An 8028-nucleotide genomic window follows, 5' to 3' on the forward strand; every position below is an offset into this window, starting at 1 on the left:
TGTAATCCCTACATATAACTATGAGCTACTGAATGTCTGATGTAACATTACTACTCCCTCGCCGAACCTGTGACTGATGAGTACAGTACTCTGTTGCTACGCTCGTCACTGTCACAGTTGAATGCATCAGAATACACCAAATCTTCCCTCTGACATTTGCATCTCCTTGTTGCACAGGTACTCACACAACCACACTGCACAAAGGTGGGGATAGCTTCTGGAACAGGTGACAGCACCAGTATGTTAGGATGTCCGGTGCTACAGGGGACACTTGAAAATACTAACTGTTGCATGAGGCCATACATATGACTGATCATTTGCATGTTTCAGGTACTGTCTGAAGGAGTTCATTGTCGGTGGCAGTTTCTCAGTGGTATGTTCTTCTTAGCAAACAATTTGTAGCTCACATTATCCAAAGGTGCCTGCTTCCCATCACAGTACAATAAAGATACCAGTGAGACCCAGGCTGCTGAGTCTGAAAAAGCTGCCTTGGGTGGGACTGCAGTCACCTACCTTCAAATTCTGCTAGTGATACCAAGCAAGAACTTAACTGATTCAGCTACTGCTTGGTTCTTCATTAACTCTCTGGTTAGGGTCAGGTCTGTCCAGGCCATGAATTCAAAGTAATGGTCCTAATTTATAAAGCCATCAACAGACAGAGACATAGCTGCCTGCTAGACTGTTGTATCGGTGTTGCTGTGTGACTGCGTCTGAATGTTTCTGCTCTTTACCCTCAAAACCAATGGGAGTAAGCTTATAACTAACAACATGTGGTTACTTTACTGAGACACCACACCACCATGCTTGTTCTTGGGACGGGAAGAAATCACTTTTCTTTTGCTCAATGCTAGAGGGGGAAATAAGCAGGATTCACATAGAATTTATCTCACTGGCTTTCCCCTAATCTGACCAACACCCAGTTCCAAAAGGCAATAATCCAAGTATTGTTTCTACCAAGTGGGGCTGCTGTGAGCAAGGCATGGGCTGTCAATGGGTGCAAAGAGCCACACGCAGGCTGCAGTCACATAGCTGTTTAAACTTTCCAAGTGCTCTAAAGTTCATAGACAGTCAGATTGGCTTGGAAATTTGTATGCTAGTAGAAGGCCTTGAGTACCATTTGGGGTCATGGTCAAGGGGTTCCAGAGATACAATTCCCTTCCCCTTCTGATAAATGAGTTGCAGTTAATTTTAAAGTGCTCGCAAATGCAGAACTACATTGGCTTGAGCAATGGTATGCTAGACGAAGAGGCAGAATAGCATTGGGCGGGTACAATTTTGAAAGTCATTTGGTGAAGAACTCCTCCCCTTTCCCTTTATTTAAACAATGGGGCAAACTACACAGGGAACTCCGGTAGCGTTTTAGCGGTACAGTGAGTCCTGACGCAGCAGGCATGCAGTGCTGAGCTGAGACTATGCATGCTCAGTATGTACCGTAGGCACACAAAGCCAGAGCCACAAAGGTACCTAAATTCCAGTTTTAGGCACCACTAAGAGCCACAAAACGCCCTGTTCAACTGCTTCCCAACCATATAAATTCATTTGGCACCTAAGTTTTTGCTCCAAACTTTGCCTAGGCACCTACGTTTCTGCAGCTGAGGACATGTATTACTACTTCACTGTAGGAACCAGACACCTATCTCACGTCTATGCCCCAAGCCCAGGGCAAACTGGCATTGTGCTGCCTTTCTTCCCTGTGGGACTTGAGCTGGTTGGTAGACTCAGCAGCCACCTAACACCACACAAGGTGGTCAAGAAGGAGACAGACCCGTTAGCTCAATGGTTAGGGTATTCACTCAGGACACTGGAGAGCATGGGTCAAATTTCTTTGCTTTCCCTGTTGAGGAAAAGGGCTTTGGAGGGTGGGTGGTCTGTCACTTCCCAGATGAGGGTTCTGAGAGAAGAAGCAGTGCTCCCACCTCACTTTTACCCATTGATTAGGGTACTCACCAGAGGAGGGGTCAATGCTGGTTCAATCTCCAGCCCAGTGAGCCAGGCTTAGAACAGGGGTATGCCATCTTGCAGGAGAGTGCCCCAATCATTAAACTAAGGCATAAGTTGATGTGGGCTACTCTACAGCTATTGGTGAAGCTATTCCAATATTGTTCAATAATAATTAGACCATAGTCTGAGGCCCTCTCTAGTCCAGGGGTTTGAGTGTTCACCCAGCAGGTAATAAAGTCAGGTTGAAATCTCCTCTTTGCTTGAGGGAAGGGGATTTGAACTGTGGTCCTCTTACCAGTCAAGTGAATGGCCTAAGTACTAGTCTATGAGGTATGTTGATGGGTTGTGCCCTCAGTCAGTCTTGTTGAAGCTGTTCCACATTAACTACCTCTTAATTGGGCCAAAGCAAAGATGTGAAGCCCTCTATGATATGGGGATAGAGGCCCCACATGGACAAACCTGGGTCAACTCCCCTTTCTGCTTGTTACAAAAGGGTTTGAACAGGGGACCTGCAACCTTAGGTGCATGCGCTTATCACTGGCTCTTCCACTTGTACTTAAACATTAATTGGGACCCCAGAAAACAAACAAATCACCCTTTTGTTTCCAGTGGTCAGGGTATTCACCCAGGCTGTTAGAGATCCCACTTGAAACCACTCCGCCATACAGGCGTTTCTGAATAAAGTGGAACAGCTTCCACAGGCAAGCCCGAGGAAGTCCCCCCAACCAGGTATATAGCCCACACACCTGACACTAAGTGATCCCCTTCAAATTGCTTCTTAATAGGAAGGGGGGTTGGGGATTTCACCCAGGCTATCCCATACCTTAGGTTAATGGTTCTCAACAGTGGATCTGCAACCCCCTGGGGGTCCATGTACCCTTTCAGGTGGGGCATGGGATCCCACGGCTGAAACCCAGTGCCTGAGGCCCAGAACCCAAGGCCTAGAGCCCCAAGCCCCGGTGCGCCCCATGGGGCAGAAGCCCTGACCCCATGGACAGAGTTGAGGTGCATGGGGGGGAGGCAATGCCTCCCCCAAACTGCAGTGCAAGAGCAGGGCAGTCCTTGGGGCAGCGCCACCCCCACACACATCCCTCCTTCTCTCCCCACCACCCCCACATCTTCCTCCCAACCAGTTCCAAGGTGGGAAGCCAGAACTGGGAGTGCGGAGTAGCTGCTGTTCTGGCTGGAGCCATGGAGCAGGCAGCCGCAGTGTTCTCTCCTCACTGCTGATGCCTCAGGTTAAAGCTGCTCCCAACCCCCTTTGTTCAGGTGGCTGGGGGAACTGATGCCTGGGGACAGCAGTGGTGGGGGCTGCCTGGGCCAGGCAGAAACTGGCCATGGAAAAGACCAAGGCAGTTATGCATAAAGCCTGGGAGATGTTTCACACTGAAGGGTAAAGGGCTACAGTGAGAGAGCGAGGCTAACTCTGCAGTCCCTCTCAGAGAACTGGGATTATAGCTATGGAGCGATCCATAGGGAACAGAAAGGCCCGCAGGGTGAGAAGGCTGCCCGGGGAAGGAGGCTACCTGATAACAGAGGACCAGAGCAAGCTCCTGTGGCCACCCCTGGTACAAGGGCAAGACTTGGATAGAGCTCTGGGAGGTGCAGTTTGTTATAAAGCTCCCAGGAAGACAAGAGGCTTGGGAAAAAACCTGAAGAAAGGTTAATGGTAGGAAGGATTCCAGAGGCAAGGTATCCGATGGAGGAGAGGATGGGCCTGGGTTCCCCTACCAGTCACTGGGAAAGCGGCATAAAGCACCCTGATGTGAAAGGATGAGCACAATTCAGCACACAAAGATACAGGTGTGATGACACTGGGCCCAGAGTCAGGGCCAGAGACTTGACACAAGGAGTTGGACTTGTTCGTTGGATGTGACTCTCTGTTCACACCCCTCCCCACTCCTTAAAGGGTGGCACTAGACCATGACCTGGACTGAGAACCAAATCACAAGGAGAAGAGCAGGACCAGAGCAACCTTTGACAGGAGGCAATGCTACTTCACACGCAGCCATGGCGGGAGTGGGAGAAGGTTCGCTAGTGGTGAAGCCAATCTACCGCAGGTAGTTTAAAGCTGTAGTTCTAGTGCTGAACCAGGACCTACTTCTGCTTGAACAAACTAGTGCCTGTGTGACTCCTCACACCACTGTTTGGTGTATTCACTTTGGCAATACGTGTAGCCCTTGCCGTACCAATGACATTGTTTATATTACGTAGTACCGTGTTTCCATGTGATCAGAACAGTGACATTAACCCACTCTATTGCTTATTATGCTGCAGAAAAATACAATGTGCATGACCCATGACTTGCCCTGTGCACCTGCTCAGGATGCAGGAATCAGAGTGTTAATTTCCTCTTAGATCAGCTCCTGGGGCAGTGAAGCTACTCAGGGCAGATTGTGAACTGACACTTCAGCCCTAGTGCTGTCAATCACTGTACTGTTATGTTTAACCCTACTGGAGCAATATTGGTGGTGGTATGATTTGTTTCTCTATAGCAAGTAGGAGCTCCACTCATGGACCAGGACCTTACTGTGTTAGGTATTGTGCACACACAGCACCAAAAAAAAAATCCCTGTCCCAAAGAACTTACAATTTAAGAATAGTCCAAGAGTCAACAGATGGATACAGATGTTCCACCAGGGAACCATGTAGTAGGGGATAATGGCTTTTTCTTGGCTTCCCTACTCTACCACTTTTCCAGGCCATGTTTTAGCACTTATGACCATCATAAGATACACTGGAGGGTAGGGATAGGATACAGAGGGACCTAGACAAATTAGAGGATTGGGCCAAAAGAAACCTGATGAGGTTCAACAAGGACAAGTGCAGAGTCCTGCACTTAGGACGGAAGAATCCCATGCACTGTTACAGACTAGGGACCGAATGGCTAGGAAGCAGTTCTGCTGAAAAGGACCTAGGGGTTACAGTGGATGAGAAGCTAGATATGAGTCAACAGTTGTTGCCAGGAAGGCTAATGGCATTTTGGGCTGTATAAGTAGGGGCACTGCCAGCAGATCGAGGGACGTGACCATTCCCCTCCATTCGACATTGGTGAGGCCTCATCTGGAGTACTGTGTCCCATTTTGGGCCCCACACTACAAGAAGGATGTGGAAAAAATTGGAAAGAGTCCAGCGGAGGGCAACAAAAACGATTAGGGGTCTGGAGCACATGACTTATGAGGAGAGGCTGAGGGAACTGGGATTGTTTAGTCTGCAGAAGAGAAGAATGAGGGGGGATTTGATAGCTGCTTTCAACTACCTGAAAGGGGGTTCCAAAGAGGATGGATCTAGACTGTTCTCAGTGGTAGCCGATGACAGAACAAGGAGTAATGGTCTCAAGTTGCAGTGGGGGAGGTTTAGGTTGGATATTAGGAAAAACTTTTTCACTAGGATGGTGGTGAAACACTGGAATGGGTTACCTAGGGAGGTGGTGGAATCTCCTTCCTTAGAGGTTTTTAAGGTCAGGCTTGACAAAGCCCTGGCTGGGATGATTTAGTTGGGAATTGGTCCTGCTTTGAGCAGGGGGTTGGACTAGATGACCTCCTGAGGTCCCTTCCAACCCTGATATTCTATGATTCTATGATCATTTCCCCCACCTATGGCCATGAGCCTTGCATGACTCCTCACTTTGAGGATGGAGAAATGATGGCCTATCCAGCAGGGGAATAGGCAGCAGTTACTAGATTGTTCTTTTTCTTATACTAGTTTTACACTCATATACCAGAATTGAAGTCAGAGTTACTCCTGAGTCTCCCCCACCTGAGAAGAAACTTAGACTTCAGTATTTTTAAGATTAGGGTAAATGTAATCTTTCTTTTTAAAGTGGCTCAAGAAATTGTTTATGCAAATCAAAGCTTCCCTCAGGTGCTGGGCCCAATCCAGGTCAGGTGAGTAGTCACAGAGATTCATTGCAATATATGAGGGTTATTTACTGGCAAAGAGAAATGAGTTGCTGGTCAAAGTCTAGTGTTCAGTAGACATATACGCACCGCATACAATGTACATGCCACCTCATGTCTCAGTATAACTAAGTGCCCATGCATCTTTGTTGTCGTTCTTAACTGACAGGCCATAGGCAGACCTGGAGTTTAGTCCTGTCAGTTCAGGAACTTGAAGCACATTGGCAAGGGATGTCTAAGAAGAAGCTTCACACACAGGTTACCCGATTGTATCTGTTCAGTGAATAAAGTGGAGAATTTCATCTCCAGCACACTCAGGCCAGCTCTCTTTATAGCAACTAAATTCACTTTGAAATTGTTTTGTTTTAAGTTGGCCTATGCATATATAACTCACAAACTAAGGTGAAGGATTTTTGTCAGCAAATGCCAGACTAAAACCGAACCCTGAAACCTTATTCATCCCCTAAGTTTACATAGCTCTGATTAAGGAAGCAAGCTGGTTTAGTATCCATCCTTACTTGCCCACACCTTCAAATACCACCCTGCTTCCTGGCACTCCAAATTATGCCATATAATGTTTGAAACTCAGGTAGCTGGATGTGTTGCTTCCAGGAAGGACATGTTAGTGTCACTGTGTCTCAGTGGGTCACCACTGAGGCTGCCAAATTGAGGACAGACCTCTGAGAAATAGAATAGATTCACCCCTAACTGGTGGTTACTTTATCATTAGATTATACCAAGCCAGTAACAAAAATGAACTTCTGTAATCACCACACTGGCCAACAAGAAGTCAAAAATGCAATCTCCTTAGGCATTCCAACCCTTGGCTCACCACCAAGACACTGGAGTTCATGATGAGAGGTTACTGAAAACCAATTTCATCAGTTCTAGGGACCTCCCAATCTAAAGGGACCAGCCACCTAACCAGATCAATATATAACTCAGATCATACCCAATATTCACGCTGATGCCAGTCCTTTAGTAAATAAAAACGAAAGGTTTGCTAAAAGAAAAGAAGAGTTATAAATGGTTAATTGATGATATACATACATATGATTGTTAAGTCATTATATCAGTTTTGAAATAGTAATGGAATAAACTGCAAGCTTGCAAAAGTTGCTCTGCAATTGCCCAAACAGACTGGGGGGGTCATCAGTCCTTGTTCAAAGCCTCCTTGTTAGAAATCCACTCCAGAGAAATGAAGCCCAAATGGAAGTGTCTCAGGTGCCTTTGCTATTCTCTGCCATGTGCATGGAATTTTACTGTCCCAAACAAAGCCCACAATAGCACAGCTGCATGGAAAATTACTGGCCCAAATGAAGTTAAGAGTCACCTGAGCATATCACATGCCCTAACATGCTTTGATGACTCACAGAGGCAGCCATTGCCCATATTCTTTCTGAGTCGTCCACAGGAAAAGCTTACTAGGCCAGATTAATTCATTCACTGGCCCATTGTGCGCTAAGTGTCCTTAATTGGCCATCAACCAGGGCCAGCTCCAAGCTTTTTGCGGCCCCAAGCAAAAAAAAATTTCCGTCCCCACCCCAACTCCACCCCTTCCCCGCCCCATTCCAACCCCTTCCCCAAATCCCCGGCCCCGCCTCCTCCCCCAGGCACGCCGCATTTCCCCTCCTACCCCTCCCTCCCAGGCTTGCTTGGGAGGGAGGGGGGACAAGAGGAGCGGCGGCGTGCTCGGGGAGGAGGCAGATGTGAGCTGGGGGGGTCAGTTCCTCTGCCCCCCCGGGTTACTTCCTGCGGCCTTCCCCGCGCCCCCCACCACCGCAGATCACCTCCGCTCTGCCTGCTCCCCTGAGCACGCCGCCGCCACTCCGCTTCTCCCCCATCCCTCCCAGGCTTGCCGCAAAACAGCTGATTCACGCAGCAAGCCTGGGAGGGAGAAGTGGAGCAGTGGCGGCACGCTAAGGGGAGCAGGCGGAGCGGAGGTGAGCTGCGGCGGTGGGGGGTGGTTCCTCTGCCCCGCTCCCCGAGGGTTACTTCCTGCGGCCCTCCCCGCATCCGCCACTGCCACAGCTCACCTCCTCTCAGGGCCACTCCCGGCTTTTTGCGCCCCAAACAAACAAACAAAAAAAGGAGTCAGAGTGCCGCCCCTTGGAAAGTGCCGCCCCAAGCACATGCTTGGAGCGCTGGTGCCTAGAGCCGGCCCTGCCATCAAAAACATAGCTGTCTT

This window comes from Malaclemys terrapin, chromosome 7 (assembly GCF_027887155.1).
Source record: "Malaclemys terrapin pileata isolate rMalTer1 chromosome 7, rMalTer1.hap1, whole genome shotgun sequence".
Taxonomy (NCBI): Eukaryota; Metazoa; Chordata; order Testudines; family Emydidae; genus Malaclemys; species Malaclemys terrapin.